The 18,600-nt window shown below is 49.5% G+C and overlaps 1 protein-coding gene across 6 annotated transcripts in view; it reads left to right on the plus strand.

Annotated features, from left to right (window-relative positions):
• Positions 1 to 18,600, plus strand: part of CYRIA (CYFIP related Rac1 interactor A) — a 106,810-nt gene that overhangs the window by 19,220 nt on the left and 68,990 nt on the right. The window contains exon 1 of one of the 6 annotated variants that reach the window (XM_053201211.1): positions 11,292 to 14,704. The exons of the other annotated variants lie outside the window; for them this stretch is intronic. The gene's annotated coding sequence lies outside the window, so the exon portion shown is untranslated. Of the gene's footprint in view, positions 1 to 11,291; positions 14,705 to 18,600 lie in introns of those variants that run through there. 6 annotated transcript variants of the gene reach the window in all.

The raw sequence follows: 18,600 nt of genomic DNA on the forward strand, positions 1-18,600 counted from the left end.
CAGGTTCGTTCATTCATTTATTCCCTAATTCTGTCGGAAAATATTTACCGAGCACCTATTATCTCCCTGCCGCTGAAGACAATGAAACCCCAGGTTTTGTCTATTACGCACGCACACACCCACACCCCGACACATGTGCACTATGGTAGGCTGTGGTGAGCGCTACGGGAAGAAATGGAGCTGGGTGGGCGGGGCGGGGCGGGGGGGGGGGGGGGAGTGAACGAGGTTGCCTTCTATATGGGTGATTCGGAGAAGGCGGTCTGATGAGCCGGCTCCCGAAAGGAGGGGGAGATGAGCCTTGTCAGCGTTTGCAGGGAGAGGTGGACTGGACCAGGCAGAAGGAAAAGACAGAGGATATTTTACCGATTCGGAGACAGGAGGAGAAGGCGGGCAGGATGTGGGGGGGAAGTGGTCGAGGGGGGAGGTGGAAGTCGAGCAGGACCTGTAGGGCCTTGTGGAATGGGTTTGTAACCGGGAGAACGGAAACCAACATTTACTGAGCACCCGTTGTGCACTCAGCTCTGAGCCGGGTCTAATTTTATTAAAAAGATTATTGTAATAACTCTGCAAGAGAAGCTGGAACAGCTGAGAAAGCTGAGGTGCTGGTCTGCAGTCAGGTCGCTCATAAGTCCTTTGGATTTCAAAATTTATTTAAAAAATAAATTAAAAAAATTTTTTTAAATGTTTTCTTCATTTTGGAGAGACAGCGTGAGCAGGAGACAGGCAGGGAGAGAGGGGGACAGAGGACCCGAAGCGGGCTCTGAGCTGTCAGCAGCGAGCCGGATGCAAGGCTCAAACTCACAAACCGTGAGATCCTGAGCTGAGCTGAAGTCTGAGCTCAACCCACTGAGCCACCCAGGCGCCCCCGGCTCGCTTCAAAGTTAGACATCTCTTAATTAAAATTGACCCTTAAACAAAGTGGGAGTTAGAAGCCCCCACCCCCTGAGGAGTTTGTGTCCCTGTATAACTTTAGACTCCCCCAAAACTTAACTACAGATAGCTTACCATTGACTGGAAGCCCTACCAATAACACAAGCAGTCAACGCATATTTTGTATGTTATGCTTTATATATCATATTCTTCCAACAGGGTGAGCTAGAGAAAAGAAGATGCTATTGAGAAAATACACTTACAGTACGGTGCTGTAACAAAATCCACATATACCTGGGTTTGCCCAGTTCAGACCCATGTTGTTCCATTGACTGTATTTAAGCGTTTCTGCTTCATATCAACCCTGATGATACAGGAAGGCTCAATTTCTCCTCTCTAACTTGCATGAACTGAGTTAATGGCTGTAATGCATCTTTTGGAAGGGAGATTATATCAGATGTGGTTTCATAGCTTGAGCAAATTCACACCTCCCCTGTCACCTGGTATGGATTAGTGCGTTTCCAGAGAAACAGGCCCAACAGAAGGTACACATGCATACCCAAGAAGTCCAAGGTCTGCACTGGGCAAACTGGAACCCCCGCAGAGCTGATGGTGTGGTTCTAGTCCAAGTACAAAGACCTGAGAAGCAGGAGAGATGATGGAGCTTCTGGAAAGCAGGAGACCCATGTGCTAGCTCAAAGACCGTTGGAGAGTACAAGTTCTATCTTACCCCGCCCTGTGTTCTATTCAGGCCTTTAAGGGATTGGATGAGGCCCACCCACATTTGCTTTGCTCAGCTGACCGATTCACATGTTCGTCTCATGCAGAGATGTCCTCAAAGATATACTCAGAATAACGTTTAACCAGGTATTTGGGCACCCCATGTCCCGCCAAGTTGACACATGGTACCAGCCATCACAGAGGCCATTTTGATAAATATAAATACAAATAAAGAAACTTGAAAGCTGCAGTGAGGAGGCTTCAGTAGTGGATGTGCCTTCTTTGGTCTTGCAGGGAGGCCTGGCCTCACTTGCCGGGGCCGGGCCCCCCTTGCACGGATCAGTTTCTCTCGATTCCTAAGACTGCTTTTAGCCACTTCCGGGGTCCTGCATTTTCAGGAAAATATTCAAGCTCCGCTTGCTAGGTTGATCAGACAGTCAAGATTCTCTGAGATCATCTGGAATAAGGATTTTCTAAAATGGTCCATGTCATGGTCACACGGAACATGGTACCATTTGTAGAGCACACAGAGGAAATGGATGAAGCTGCTTGTGGCCACAGGAGAGTGGCCTGGGGTGGGGGGCGCTGGCCACCTGGAGCTCACCAGCTGTCTCCCACGGCTATGGGCATACATTAGCCGATCTTTGCCACATGGTGGAGAAAAGTCTGAATTAGACCAAGCCGTCTATTTTTACAGATGGGGATACTGATGCCCAGAGAGGGGAAAAGCCAGAGTTAGCTGGTTACTCCTTGAGACCTCCCTACACACTGCTGCTCGCACTGCATGGCTCCAAACTTCTGAACTGTTCCTAATCATTTGTCACAAATTGTCAGAGACAAAGGACTTGTGTATGTGTGTGCACATGTGTATACACACATGACCTCTTCCCGACTAGGTTATAAACGACCTAGGGACAAGGTCTTTGTCATGTTCTCTTTCTTCTCCTATCCCCTCCAAATTAGCAAGCATAATGGCTTGGACTTTTCTGTGTCTTAAAGTATAAATGAATAATCATCCATAACCTTTAAAATAAACCATGGCATGCGGCTACATCAAGTGTCCGTTCTTCCAGGAAGCGTTCTCTGATGTCCTTGGCTGTAAACAACATCTGCTTTATTTGACCTTCCAGAGCATTCTTTCTGTGACATCTTAGAGCTCTAACTAGTCTCTACCTTATACTGGAGTCAGAGGTGAATGGATTCCATCTTCCTTTCCAATCATACAGACACTTTGAGAGGAGAGGATTCATGTAACAGTGTGGCATTCGATTCAGAGTCAGCATATTTTGAGGAGGGCCTATTACCTATCAGACACTGCACAAAGTCTCATCACAGGTGCTCATTTCGACTTCGGCAGGCCTGTGGGGTGGACGCGGCAATTTTTTATGCTTCATTGTATGAGACAAGGAAACTGACGCTTAAAGAGCAGAGGTGCCCATTCAAGACGGTTTTAGTTGAGGTCAAAACCTCCGACCCAAGTCCCACACCCTTTGCACCGGCCCAGGATACATCCTTCAGACCTTAGCTTTTTGTCAAATAAATATACAAGCCAAGAAGAAGTGAGCTAATGAACTTGGAGGCTGATAGATGCCGGACATAAGTCGTGTGATTTTTGCTACTGGTCATAAAGGTGCCCTCGTACTGGCGACAAACGAAAAGAATGTTTGTTCTCATGGATGTGTTCTCCTTATTTCCCCGTGTCCCTGGGGAACGTCTGCAAGTTCTATTGAAATGTGACTTTTGGATGCAAGAATGCCTTGCCCCCCTGATTTCTACCACAGTGAAAACTGGAATTTATACCATTTCATTTTGATGTTAATTCATTTCCTTGATAAGTCCTGCATCTATGAGAGAAATCCAATCGGCTGCTGGTCTCTGGGAGGCCTGGTGGCTGCAGCTTGTGTGTGTGTGTGTGTGTGCGCGTGTGTGTGTGCACGTGTGTGTGTGTGCATGTGTGTGTGCAGGTGGCAGGGCAGTGAACGTCCTGCTTTGGGTTTCTGCTCTACTTTCTTATTTCCATAGAACTAATCGCCCCCTTCCATGGTAAAGACCCCCCACAAGTAGAAGAGAGCATGTGCAGCAATGTGGGATCCATCTTATGTGTGATTATCTAAGTGTGGCCTCCAAGGAACTTGCTTCTCCAGCCCAATTCATTCCTGACTCTAATCAGACCCCAAAGCCCCTAATCATGCTTCTGAGTTTGGAAATGGCAAGTCTCTTCACAAACGTCTGCTTGGGGAAGAAAACATGCTTATAGGAAGCTTTTCACAGAGAGCAGTGGTTAAGCCACAGCACCCGCTTGACAGATGCCTCTCGAATAGCGTGATAAGCTACATCTCACTGGGGGATGTGGCAGGCAGCTCCCATAGAAGAAATGGTCATCCGAGGTCAAATCAGTGAGATCACCCTTCAAAGGGTCTTGCAAATCCTCACCACAGCCTGTGAAGATGTCCTTTCTCTAGATGCAAACACTGAGACCTCTGTGACTCACCCCGTCCACTATAGCGGCTGGTCCTAGCGCAGGGCCTTTCCGGTTCCCATCATCACCGCTCTGTGGAGCAGGTGCACAGGCAGCCAAGTCCAGTGTTCCACTTTGCCCTGTGCCCGCTCGCTACCCTGGGTCAGATCACAGCAGCGGAGCAGAGAGTGCTGAGGTGCTGGCACACAGACTCAGCAAGAGGGACGTATGACCGTGCTCTTCACCACTTCCCGTCCTGCAGGCAGTTGAACTTGACTTTTAGGCATCACATCCGTCAAATGTCTACTGGGAGCTGGCCACGGTGTTAGGCGCTGGGGGCAAGTGAGGGCTAATGCATTTTCTGCCTTGAGGCCAAGTCCGGTGGAGAGTTGTTTCTCAGAATATATTCTTATATTGTGGAACTGGTCCAGGCAGGAGACATTCAGAAGGCATTTATTCATGTCTTTGTTAATCGAACAAATACGTTGAAAACACTATTCCTGGTGGGCACTGAGGGAATGACAGGGAGCAAGACTGACGTGGGCCTGGTCCTGAAAACATATTTATAGGACATTGAATTGTGGGCAAATACAGAAGAGCCAAGGACACTATCTTTGTCATATCTTGGGGGGGGAATATATGAAAAATGTATAATCTAAATAAAATTGCAGAGGGATGTTTATGCACAATTACTTACCAACTTTGGTGTGTTTCATTTCAGTTTGACTATATATATATATATATATATATATATATATATATATATATATTTAAGTTTATTTGTTTATTTTGAGAGAGAGAGAGAGAGAGAGAGAGAGAGCAGAATGAGAGGAAAAGAGAGAGAATCCCAAGCAGGCCTTGCACCAGTAACGCAGAGCCTAATACGGGTTCAGACTTATAAACTGTGAGATCATGACCTGAGCTGAAATCAACAGTCAGACGCTTAACCAACTGAGCCACCCAGGTGCCCCAACTGTATATATTTTTTACAAAAAAGCATAATTATCCATTGAAGTCCCTTGAGCCTTTCCTTGGCTGGCCTGGACTATTCGGGTCTGCTCCTTCTGTGGTTTTGTATCATTCAGGCAGGCTTTAGGGACACTGCTGCATCTTAAAACATTGAAGAGAGTTGTATCTGTCGGCCCTTGCTGCTTGCATTTCCCCTGCCTACGGATGACTTTCTCTGTGGCTAAGTGCTGTTTATTTTTTAAGCTACAGTTCAGAGACCATCGGCTAAAGTCATTCATTCAAGCACTGGACAAACATTTGTTGAATGGCTACTTTGTGCCAGGTGTAGTTCTAAACTCTGAGGATATGCTACATCCGTGAGGGAAAAGGTAGCTAAGTGGGGCGCCTGGGTGGCTCAATAGGTTGGGCATCCGTCTTCAGCTCAGGTCGTGATCTCGCGGTCTGTGAGTTGGAGCCCCATGTTGGGCTCTGTGCTGACAGCTCAGAACCAGGAGCCTGCTTTGGATTCTGTGTCTCCCTCTCTCTGCCCCTCCCCTGCTCATGCCTCTGTCCCTGTCTCTGTCTGTCTCTCTCAAAAGTAAATAACAATAAAATATTTTTAAGAAAAGGTAGATAATAAAGTAATAATCATAATAAATCAGGGAAAGGTAATCAAGTGATATTTATTACCTTCTAGTACATTAGAAGGTCAAAAAAGTGATGGAAAAAAAGGAGCAGAGTAAAGGGAATACATTTGAACTATGCCAGATAGATTTTAAAGGTAAAGCCAGAAGGATTTTCGGAAGGATTGCATGTGGGGCATGAAATAAGAGAGGAGGCTAGAATGACTCAATATTTTGTCCTCAGAGACTGGACTGATGGAATTGTCATTAGCTGAGATGAGAAAGACTGGGAGAGGGGGCGGCATTAGGGGAGGAGACAGGGAGTTCAGTTTGGGGCCTCGAGAAGTTCAAGGTTGGTGTCCAAGTGTAGATTTTGAGTAGGCTGTGGTTATTGCAAGTAAGGGAGAGGTCAAGCTGGAAATACGGATTTGAGGTTTATCAAAATACAGCTGACATTTCAAGCCATGATGCTGGGGAAGGTCACCAAAGGTGTGAATCCTGATAGAGAAGAGAGAGACTGAAGACCTGAGTCCCAAAGAATGCCATCATAAAGAGTTTTCGAAGAAAGACAAGGACTGAGCCAAAGAGACTAAGGAGGAGCGGCATTAGCAAGGAGGGGCAATAAGAGACTGCGATCTAGGGGTCACTAGGGGTCAAGGAAACAAGACTTTCTGGAACGGACGATGACTCGGTGGTGTCACAGTTAGTTGATGATGGGCTAGTAAACATGAAGGCTGAGAACTGACCATTGGATTTAGCATCCTGGAGGTCATGGGCCTGGTCCACTCGACCCCGCCCACCCAGCGTGCCTCCTCTGCATGCCGTGTGCTCCTTTAATGATGCTGTACGCGGCCCCCATGTGATCTGTTCAAAGCCGTGTTCCCACAAAGTAGCTTACGACGGCAATCTTGGAGCCATCCTCACTAATTCACTTAGGTGATATTGGTGAACACCAATCATGCATCAGGACGCATCTAGATAGAACAGATGTGTTAAAGTCACCTGGGCCCTCCTCTGCCCTCAGATATCTTACAGTCTGGGGAGAAAAACAAGGTGTCTGGGTCCTGTTACAGCAAAAGGGAGTGATTGAGGTATGATAAAATTATGGAAGTTGAGAGGACAGAGAAATTTTCCCTGGGGGGGTCAAGGTTGAGTTCACAGCTGAAGTGGCCTTTGAATGTGGTCTTGAAGGATGAGCGGGATTTGGAAATAAGGTAAAGTGAAGAGGAAAACTCTATCGGACACAGGGAATTAGAGGAGAAGGGTGTGCAGGGAGGCAGCAGGAGTGGGGGCACGGAGCTGCAGGGCAGGGTGTGGGAAGGAGAGAGAGAAGTGGGAGATGAGGGCTAGCATTCTGGCCAGGACCTGTGAAGAGAGTCTTAGAAATTAGAGGCTGGGCTGTATCTCTTTGTCAGTGGGGAAATCATTAAAGGCTTTTGAACCATGGAATGACGCAATAGCCGTGCTGCTTCAGGAAGAGTCATCTGGCTGCGTGTGCAAAACTGTCCAGAAGAAAGATAAGAAGGATCTAAATTAGGGCACTGGCGGTGGGAGGTGGGGGTAGGGGTGCTGTGAGCCTTAGCAGAGGAAGAACCCGCAGGACATGGCACTGAAGAGTGCGGGGTGCACGGCGTGTAGCTGTGGCTCTAGGCCTTCCCTAAAAACCACATGGGCCTTTGGGGGAGCGTGGGTGGCTCCGTCGGTTAAGCCTCCGACTCCTGACTTCGTCTCAGGTCATGATCTCATGGTTTGTGAGTTCAGGTCCCACGGAGACAACGCATAGCCTGCTTGGGATTCTCCCTTCCCCTCTCGCTGCCCCTCCCCTGCTCTCTAGGTCTCTCTCAAAAAAATAAACTTAGAAAGAAAATACACATGAGCCTTCTGAAGGGCAGTGGCCTAGGCAGTCCCTGGTCGCTTGTACTTGTCACCTCCACCCCCATCCTCGTCTGAACCGTGAGTGCTTGAGCTTTACCTCATTAATGGCATGGAGCTTGGAACTCTGTGATTAACGCGGTTCTGCGTTTAAGAAACAAAGGAACTCTGCATTCCAGGACTCTGGAATGGGAGGAGAAGAAGGGATTGGGAGGAGGTGATTTGGGAGCTGAGACATGAGTGCTGGCAAGCGCCCATCCAGGCCACCTCCGGCCTTCCGTCTCTGATCTTCTGCCGCGTCTGGTCTGATCAGTGGTACACGGCGTTTCCCACATTGTCGGGCAAAGCAGTTCTCAGAGCCCAGAGAGGGCAATACACGGTGTCACCCCGACCTGCAGTGTCGTAGGAAATGCCAAGTGACCCAGATGGGGCCCAGGCAGCCTGCCTGCTCATTTTCCCTACTACCGGAGGACAGAAAGTCTCCCGCTGTTCTGTGATTCTCCCAGCATCAGGTCGAGTGGGCTCAGACAGGGCAGGTAATGGCACCCGGGGGGACATCGCTGATTTCGGGGAGGTTGGAACCCCAGGCTGTGGGGGAAGGGGCTGGCCCGCAGCCAGCCCCAGCATCCCGATTCATGTGGCAGCGTAGGGGGAAGAGCCTTTGTGGCAAGCCTGGCTTCCTCCTGAATCTGCCCATAAAAGGATAAAAGTGCTGCTATCTGGTCGGCATTGGGTAGGATTGCTGATGATAAATTTTTTAAAAGTGTGGATTTTTCCCCCTTTCTGCAAGCGGTGGGGAGAGAGAGAAAGAGAGAGGGAGAGGGAGAGAGAGAGAGAGAGAGAGAGAAAGCGAGCTTTCACACAGTTTCCAGCCTGTATGTGCTAACAGATGGATTCAGACTCATCTTTTATCTAGTGTTACAGAATGTTACAGATGATATGCTGCTTCTTCAATTTACAAGAGGAAAAAAAAAATTAAAGCTTTAAAGGGAAGCCCTTATGGTAGAAAAGAATGGTCCAAAATATTGTCTGGCTTTACTCAAAAGGCAAAGTATAGCAGAACCATTTAAAAGTGATTTTCTTCCTCCCCCTCCCTGACTTCTCCAAAATATATGATCTCGGTGTCAGAAGTAGGCCAAGCTTTAAGGCTATCATGAATTATATATCAAGAGACATCATTACCCAGGAGTCTTGAACAAATGCCCCATGGTTTAAATTTTACAGACGTTTTTTTTTCCCCCTCAGTGGCAGCAATTTCTGTCTCTGCCTTCTTCCTGAGACGGAAAAGGAAAGTATTTTACGAAACGCATGAGGAGACGTTATGCTAATAAAGGTAATTGTGCAATGATTGGAAACTGCTTTGTTTCCCCTTGGAAGGAAGCTTTTGTCCCCCCAACACCGATCCTGCACTCCAGGTGCTTAAGCGGGCAGCTTGCTCTGGCTTTGTTCTGCCTGATTTCGGCAGGAGTCAGACACCCACAGAGCCAGGGCTGCATGAGCGAGGACGTGAACTGGGCATTTCTGCATCCGCCCTTTATGACAAAGACCTTGCCGACGTCTGCCTATCTGATATGCTTTACCCATCTGTGTATCTTCTAATGTTCAAGGAGGGCTTTATGAACATAACTCTATCTGAAATTGGAGACATTAACTGGGTAAATAGGAAAGGCGGGTGCTTGGTGTTTGCTCTCTAGCCTCCTTACAGCCCTTAAAGGGAGGAGAACGTTAGCCCGGAATATAGTCACCGAGAACACGATGCACCCCCAGGCACAGTACTGGCTGAGGTGTCCAGATAAGAACTCCTGTGGCTGCAGAAATGGTCTTCTCTGCCCTGGAGCCCATAATCTCCCTCCCAGTCCATTCTTCTGGGTGGACATTTTACTGTGCTGAGCTCTCCTGTAGTGAGAGAAGCCAGGTACAATTCTTTACACAGACTTCTCATCGTTTTTTAATCTTTAATAATCCTTTTATTAACTATCTCCCTTAGTCCTTATTGTATTTTGGGATATGGTGGGCATACCATGTTTTCAGCATCTTGGAAGGTGAAATCGAGAGCTAGAGTGGAGATGTAATTGAGTAGAGTCTGTGTCACTGGAGCCATGAAATATACATGCATCTCAACACACATGTATATGATATAAAATACAAACCCGATGGTTATTACTCTGCCTCTGCCGAATAATAAAAAGTGAACCCTATGATCGGCTCCCATTTGGAGGGTAGATTCCTTTATGAGGCTTCGCGGGCCCTCTGTCCTCCAGCTCAGCCCCTGCCTCAAGTTTCCGTCCGGGCTTCCTTCCCGCTGCACTATGTCGTGTTCTTACATCCCAACCATACGTAACCACATGGCGTTCCTTACTTCACAAGCTCCATCATCTCCGTCCATATGTATTGCCTCATCGTGAACGTGTGCCCAAGCACCCTCCTCGCTGTCCTTCTCACGCTCCTCATTTCCGTGACTAAGACCTGCATGGATCCAGGCTCCGTTCAGGCCCTTCTATGAAGCCTTAATTTATCCCCCAGATTCCCACCGTGTGGGTTAGGCACCCATTACTGGCACTCCCATATCAGCCCATGCTCCCCATTGTGGCAGTTGCCATACTGTATTTTTAACTTTTTTTTAATGTTTATTTATTTTTAAGTGAGGGAGAGAGAGAGAGCGCACCAATGGGGGCAGAGAGAGAGGGAGACAGAGAATCCCAAGCAGACTTCGAACTGTCAGCGCAAAGCCCGATGCGAGGCTCAAACTCACAAACCATGAGCGATCATGACCTGAGCCAAAATCGAGAGTCGGACACTTAACCGACTGAGCCCAGGTGCCCCTGCCACACTATATTCTTAATTGTTCTTTCATGTATTTATCTTTTCTGGTAGCTCGGGAGCTCCTGGCAAATGTGAGTGAGGCACCACACTTTTGTTCTCAGAAGCTTCACCCCCAGAGTGGAAGAGATACGGGAAGGCCCCAGTAGGCTGCAGGGCGGGCCTTGGTGGGATCCTTCCTCCCTATTACGGTCCCTCTGGATGAACCCTAAACAGGGAGTCAGCCTCCCAGGCAGGGTTTGGTGATTGTCCTGTGTACCATTCAGGTGCGTGGCTGCTTTCAGACCCCAAGGTGAGGTCACCACTGCTGCCTCATTTATTACCTCCACTGACCCAGGCCTTTGGTGCTATGCCCAGCTAACACACTTTACAAGGTTGGTCTCCAGCATTTCTGGTGTCTGACTTAGCACTGAGTCAACAAAGTCACTAGGGTAGAAGCAGGCCGTTAGGATACAAGGAACACAGGGTTCAGGCAGACCTGCATGAGAATCCCATTTCTGCCACTAACGGGTGATCCGCGTGATCTCAGGAAGTTGACCTAAATGCTCTGAGCCTTTGTGTCTGTCTCAGTAAAATGAGGGAGAGATGTTGTTTGAGGCTATCTGTTAATAACAAAGATTGTTTTGTAAAGTATTTGGTACCTAAAGGATATTCATAAAATTGAGCATCAGTAGTATGAAAAAAGTCCGGCTTCCAATCCAATAAATCAGATTATTAAAAATATAGCAAAATGGAGGGTGCCTGGGTGGCTCAGAGCTTGAGCATCTGCCTCTGGTTTCAGCTCAGGTCATAATCCTAGGGTTGTGGGATCGAGTCCTGCATCGGGCTCTGTGCTAAGCATGGGTCCTCCTTAAGATTCTCTCTCTGCCTCTCTCTTTCTCTCTCTCGTCTCTGTCTCTCTCCCCCTCTTCCCCACTTGCACAAATGCTCTCTCTCTCTCTCTCAAAAAAAAATACATACATCAAAATGATTTTACCATTACGGAAGAAGTAAGTCGTCATATTTTTGCTTTAGATATTACGACTTTAAATTAAAAAAAAAGATAATTTGTTCAAGGCACAAACATCAGAATAAAAAAAAATCACTAGCTCTTTGGCCTTTGGTGCATTTCCTTATTTCTCTTAGCCTGGGTTCCCTTATCTCCATTATGGGCATAATGAGACCCATGTTGCCAGGGTGTGGATGTGAGAAATGAGTGAGAGGCGAGGAGTGGAAAAGGCCATGCTCAGCCAAGGGCAGAGTTGGTTCTCAGTAAGTGGTTTTGAAATTTCTTTCCCTGAAGCTGCTCTACTCCCATCCTATGAATTCTGCCTGGATTGTAACCAGCTTGTTCCTGAGCTCCAAGTAGCCTTGGAGTCTAGCATAGAGACCTGAACAAAAGCGTTTTCTGGGCGCTCAAAAAGCTGCATTTGACTGAGAGTCAGTAAGAAACTCAACAGCAGGCCTGGGGCAGGCCGCCACCTCCCCTGGGCCACCAGCTCCTCGTGCAGGGGGTGCAGGGGGAGGGCAGACAGTTGCCCAGGTGGCTTCCAGCTCTGGCATTCTGGGAGTCTAATTTATGGTTGAGTGAGTTGTCATTCACGGACCAGGAAGGGCCAAATTACCCTCATTATTCTGCTCGCAGCTCTCGTGCCTGAGAAGCCACTGGGTCCTGCCACATCTAGAATTATCTCTGAACCCTTGGGCTTTTAATTAAAGGGCTTTGTGAGTCAGATGGTTTATGGTCAGATTCAGATCTTCAGGGAGACATGGAGGGAGGTCCTCTGTCCTGTCATCTACTCCTTGAGAAATCCGCCGTTTCTCCCAGTGCAGGGACAGCAAGTTGGGAGTCTCGAGGGGGACTTCCAAGAGAGGCTGTGGCTAATCCTTACCCCACAGCCCCGCTGACTCCAGGCCCCAGAGGCCTTTGGACCGTTGACACCACACATCATCGTTTTTTTCCCTGTGAGTGTCTGAGCTGTGCCCGCCTGCTCTGATTCGCTTTTGGCTCCCCACGGTTGCCGCGACGCCTGGATTATTTCTTACCCAACACGGTTTCCGCTTCGGGCGGCTTGTGCTAAATGCATTTTCAGTCCCATGTGGTACAAGGGATAAAAGGATTGTCTTAAAAAAGTGGTTTCTGAATGTGTCGAAAGCAAGGCTGCCTGCTGTGTGTTTTTAACAATGGCTTCCCCAGAGGAGGGTTGAAAACCTCACCTTTCAAGATGTTTCAACTCCTATTAGAAAGTGACTTAAATAAAGTTGCTCTTCTGACCACTGCTGCTCTGATCGCCAGACTGGTGATGATTTGTCTAACCTGAGTCTCCAGGGCTGGCACTCGACACCATTTCCCTCCCAGAGGAGATGAAATTGTGCTGGTCACTTTCTTCCTTCTGGTGTCCACCTTGGGAGGGGTGTGTTTCTGAGAGCACTGGAGGGTGGGCTTTCTCGAGAGAGCACCCCATGGTTTCAGACCCATTTCTTCCTCCTACAAGCCATTAATGGGCACGTACTTTGTGTCCAGCAGTGTGTCCTCTTCCTGTCTTCTCTCCCTGTCGCCTACATCTCAATGCTCTGCACCCATCTGCCGTCTAGGGTTCCTGTGAACTGACCCAAGTCCCCTTAATTTTTCTCCTGGATGCTGTTGTGTTTATGGAACTTGAATGGGCCACTGTGTTGGCATATCTTTAGTTTGGGTTTTTCAACCTGGGCGCCCCTGACAGTTTGGGCAAAGGAAGTCTTTCGTGTGGGAGGCTCTCAGGTTCTCTGGAGCATCCCTGGCCTCTACCCTGGATGCCAGTGGCACCCCACACACTCCAGCTGTGACAGCCACAAATGTCTACCGACATTGCCAAATACGTCCTCAGACTTTTGCATTTACCGAAACACCCTTATGTCTGTTGTCTTAGTTGATATAGTTACGCATAAGGATTTTTGCTCCCCCTTTATGACTAAAGGAATTGAGGGTCAGGAACGGAAGAAACTTGCCTATCCAACAGTAGGTCAGGGAAAGAGCTGAAGTTAACAATTTAAATCTCCCGTCTTCCCAACCCAGTGTCTTTCTTACGGATGCATTTAATGGTGTGCCTGCAAGTGTTTAGTAACTGGTTCTCTGGGAAAAACAAAAACAGAACAAACCTGATTAGGAGAGGTTGCCAATTTCATGGCGCAAGTACTCCCACCGTGGCTGGTTCCTTCTCAAAAGACATCATTGAACGTGAAGTTGGGAAGAGACACGTGTGATTGGTTCTGGTCAGCAGGTGCTGGCTGGCTCCACACCACTGGGCCCACGTGTACTTCTGTTTAGGTAGCCTCGCTCTCTTCTGGACCTTGTTCTTCCACCCCTCCTCCTCTTCCCCCATAAACAGATATACTGGAGGGTGCCACGGGGAGGCATTCATCTGGTGAGGGCATTGATCGCCTCTTTGGATAAGTACACGGCAGTTAGAGTGGAATTTTCTCCCCCTTCTGTTAAATCAGCATTTTGTTTCCCAGTCGTTCCACCTGAGGAGTTGCAGGAGTAGGACGCTCTGATCTGAGAGCAGAGACCTTACAGAGGTCGGCAATAGGGTCTTCTGGACACAGTCTGCTCCTGAGCAGGAACTAAGTGCTGTGGGTCAACATCAGACATAGTGAGTGATCACAAGGTGGTGACGGCTACAGGGCTATTGGAGATACCATTCTGGAGAGTAAGGAGTAGGATCTTGGCTAGCGTTTTAATCCAGGTGTGAACTTTGACGTCCGTAAGGCTCAGTTTCCACACCTGTGAAAGGAGAGCCAGCTTATGTCTGAGCTTCAGGCGTGTACTCACCCACTTGGTTACTTGAAGGATTGGCTGGTCGTCATAATTAGTACAAGCTCCTCAGGCCTAAGGACTCAGCTGGTCTTGGCTTTTTCATCTTGGCCATGGTTCAGTGCCAAATGCTTTTCTCTGGTCCAGCCTTAGACCTGAACTTGAGCTGGGACTGTGGGAAGAACCCTTAGCTGGTTATCAGAAGACCTGGGTTCTTGTCCCAACTTTGGTACCGCCCAGTTACATAACCCTGGGAAGTACTTCATGGTGACAGGAATGTGCGTATCCCCATGGGAGGGGTGAGAGCATGATGTGGCATTTGGATTTTATCCTGAAGGCGGTGGAAAGCGCTTGAAGAGAAGACACATCATCAAGTGTGTGCTTTAGAACGTTCTTTCTGCAGAGCACAGGGCCAGAGTCCAGGCAGGATGAAACCAGTTAGGGAGTGGTTCAGCAGCCCAGTCAAAAAGTGATGAGGCGTCCCATGCGCACTAGCTGAGTGGCACAGACAGAAAATGCTGTGAGAGTTCGGAGATGGGAGAGGTCAGAAGAGTGTCCGAGAAGACTTCACGGAGGAGGCGAGGCCGCTGCTGACTTGGAAGGATGGAGGCGTATGGAGGTGTAAGTCTAGGCTGCAGAACTGGGCAAAAACCCGCAACACTGCAGTAAATCACACTGGGCTTAAACTGAGAATTTCTGTAAAGGGTGGTTATGTAAATGGCCCTTTGATGGAGCGACTTGGACCCTAGGATTAAGAAAGTGGCTTCTGTTCGAAGGTGGTGGTCCTCACAGGGAACGCACATTTTCATGCAGTCCGTTTCTGCGCAGCTCTTATCCCGGGCCTTTTCCTGTCTGCAGCTGCCACTTGCTTTTTACCCTTGGTGAGGTGTAGGGTGCCTGGGGCCCTGAATAGCCGGTGCACACACTCACCCCCTGCAGCCCCCTGCCGTTGAGGAAGCACAGTGCCTCTGACTCTTGAGGATGAATACAGCACTGAATGCTGATGTGTGGCTTCTGACTTGCCTCACATCAGGGGGCCCAGGAAGGGAGCAGCTGTGCTATTGTCGGAGCGTGTCCCCCGTATTTGTCTGCCTAGGCCAGGGTGACCGTTGTCCCTCGCGATGAGCCGTCTCACAGCTGCCGCAGGTACGATCTCAATCATTCCTCCCCCTGTTGGCTCTGACTCTCTCCCCTTACTGAGAATGAAGGAAGTGCCCCATTTTCTCGCATGCCAGTTTCGTGAACGTGTGTCCATCCCTGTCCACAAGGCGAAGGATGGCCAGTCTCACAGCGTCCCAGTTAAATGCGTTCTGGGTTTCCCCGTGACGTGTTAGGAAAATGGATTTGGCTGGGAAATGATACGAGCTAGATAGCATCACCTCTGAGGCTCACGTGAGTTAACAGGCTCAGAAGGGAAAACGACTCACCTAGCGTTGCACCCTCGGGAGCTGGTAGGGTGAGGACAGAAAGCAGACACCCTCTGGACTTCAGCGTACCCCTGTTGGATTTAGAGTCCCGTTTGTACGGCGTTTTAGCAGAGGTCGGCCTTGTAAGAAAGTTGCGTTCTCAAACGGCAGTATATGTCCTAGGTTAGGTTTTTTACAGAAATGCTCCCTTGATGGGCTGTTCTAGACATCAGGAGTCCCAAGTCCCAAGCACCTCTTCATTATACAGAAGGCAGCGAGTGGCTTGCCCGATGTCTTAGAGATTCAGGGTCAAAGCAGAGACCGCAGCCCAGAACACCAGCTTCTCCACCCACAGTGCTTTGCCTCCCTCCGGCCTCGCGGCAATGGTGCTCTCGCTAGAAAACACCGAGCGTAAGCCACCTGAAAAGTGCCTTTGGTTGTTGTAGGCCAGGGGCTGGTGGGGAGTTCACAGCTGGCGTTGGCCGTGTGACATTCTTGTGTCTTGGGGAGGACGAGTTTGCACAGTATGCTGGAGCCCGCCGCAGTCGTCAGGAATTTGGACGGCCAATGACTCCAGCCAGATTGGCTTTCGGATCGTGCACAGTGCAGTCTGGCCGTGGCACCATTTCTTAGTTTCCTACTCCTGGGCAGCCCTGGCGTTGAACTTCCATAGCAATCGTTTACTCTCCTAGTCCAGGTCAGCTTTGCCCCCTCATTCAGGAGCGGTCGTATTTGCTAAAGCTGACGTAGGGGCCGAGTACCACACTGGTCACATTTAACGTTGGGTAGCCCTAACAACCCTGAGATGGACAGACAGGGGGGCCAAGATGCAAAGAAGTTACGGCTCACAGCTGTTGGACTCAAGACCCCAGGCTCTTTCCGTAGCCCCATCTCCCTGCTGACACAACAATATCTGACGTGCTGATTCACTGCTGGCATCACGGGAAGCGCCAATGTAGGTAAAGCCCATTACAGCCTGATGCCAGCCTCTTTTCCTACTGTCTCTGCTACCTCCTTCCTTCTTCCCCAGCCACTCTGAGCCATCCACGGCCTTCAAGGAAGCCACAATTTACAGATTCGACCATCAGCCCTTGGCATTTGTGCAGGACGCTGGGCTGGTTGCAGTAGGTGTGACTACCCTGTAAAGATAAGAAAGACGTGCCCCCCCTCTTAGGGGCTCCCCATCCCGTGGCAGAAAGAAAACGTGAACACAAGTAGCTTTCATACTTCAGAAGAGAAAGCTCATTTGATCTTCAAAGTGGCCCAGAGAGGCTGCTGGTGTACGTTGCTGGAAGATCTGCATTTAATAGACTTTCTACCTCAAGATCAGACCAAGTTAAGGTCACACAGCCCAGCCAAGGCCAGGTTGGGAGCAGACCTGGTTTTCCTTGCGCCCCTACATAGCGTTCCTGCTGCATCAAGGCATCCTCCCGCCTTGCGTCAGCAGTGTCGGTTAAGGACAGCCTCTGTAGTCTGGACTGTTTGTGTCTGTCTTACTGCTGCCTGCCTGATGGAGACAAGTCAGCTGTCAGCTGCTGACGCCTCAAACCTGTTAAGTTGTGCCCCTTTTCTTCTGGAAGGGTGACATTCCTATAGGTGCAGCCTGGAAAGGGAGGAGAAAACATGAAGATGCCCCTGTTGTCTAGGACACTCAGGGGTGTCAGGAAGAGGGGCCTGGTCACATTCAGTTTTTTTTTTTTTAAGTTTATTTATTGTGAGGGAGGCAGAGGGGCAGAGAGAGGGAGAGAGAGAATCCCAAGCCGGCTGCACACTGTGTGCGCAGAGCCCGACATGAGGCTTGATCCCGTGAACCCTGAGATCATGATCTGAGCTGAGATCAAGAGTCAGATGCTTAACCGACTGAGCCACCCAGGCGCCGCTGGTCGCATTCAGTTTCAAAAGTGTCTCCTGCCCCCCACCCCCACCCCAGAGGAGGACCTCTGGTTGGCGTGACCAACCCTGTGAAATACCTTCTCGGAGAGCAGCAATCCATGGTGGCAGTTGTGTTCAGAGAGTGAGATTTGAACTTCTGGAAAGACTGGGCAGAGTTTTCCGACGGGTTCCGGCCAGAGAAAGTGGTCTCCTTCTGCCATCCTCGTGGCGGAGTGACCTTTTTGCTGTCTGGGTGTGACCAAGAGGACAGATGGGGAAGCCACGACCCTGGGCAATGGAACAGGTATGAGCTCGGGAGTAGAGACCTGGGCTCTTGTCCGGGTTCTGTTACCGCCTGCCGCTGGCAATGGCCCTCGCGCACAGCGTCAGATCTGGCAGCTGTGAACGTTAGAGATTGAACTTGGGTTCAGAGGTGTGCTCCACCCCCCGCCCATCATCAACCTTGGCTGCTCGCTCGGCCTCTCTCGGAGCTGCTCTCCCAACCCTTATGCGCATGATGAGGTTAAGGGGGGGCACAGCCGTGTGCAGTAAGATTGATACGAGGGCCACGTGATGTGCAGCACAGCACCCGGCACATAGTCAGTGCACAGTGCAAAAGAGTGACTTGCGTTTATCCCACTGCCATCACCCACTGGTTGACCTCTGATGGTCGGTCTAGGGTTGCCCGAACCCTGGCACCCTGGACAGTCACCATCTGGCCTCTGGGCTGCTCTCGGGTTGGGTTCCCAGCATAAGAAGCTACATGCCAAGACGGAAGAAACCAGAATCAGTCGGGAGAGCTGTGTCTAGTCATGGCTTTTCTGCCTACCAGCAGGGTGGCATTGGATAAGTCTATCCCGTTCTCTAGAACTCAGGGACCCCCTGAATCACATGAATAATCATATTAGGAGTAGTAATGATAATACCAATAGCAGTAGTGGGTTTATTGGTGGCCCCCCAAAAAGTCCGTGCCCTCACCCCTACCACCTATAAATATGACCTAATTTAGAAAGAAGGGTCTTGGGGCGCCTGGGTGGCTCAGTTGGTTAGGCGACAAACTTCGGCTCAGGTCATGATCTGGCGGTGTGCCAGTTCAAGCCCCGTGCTCTGTGCTGACAGCTCAGAGCCTGGAACCTGCTTTGGATTCTGTGTCTCCCTCTCTCTCTGCCCCTCCCCACTCATGCGCGCGCTCTCTCTCTCTCTCTCTCTCTCTCTCTCTCTCTCTCTCAAAAATAAAGA

Source organism: Acinonyx jubatus, chromosome A3 (assembly GCF_027475565.1).
Source record: "Acinonyx jubatus isolate Ajub_Pintada_27869175 chromosome A3, VMU_Ajub_asm_v1.0, whole genome shotgun sequence".
NCBI classification, from domain to species: Eukaryota; Metazoa; Chordata; class Mammalia; order Carnivora; family Felidae; genus Acinonyx; species Acinonyx jubatus.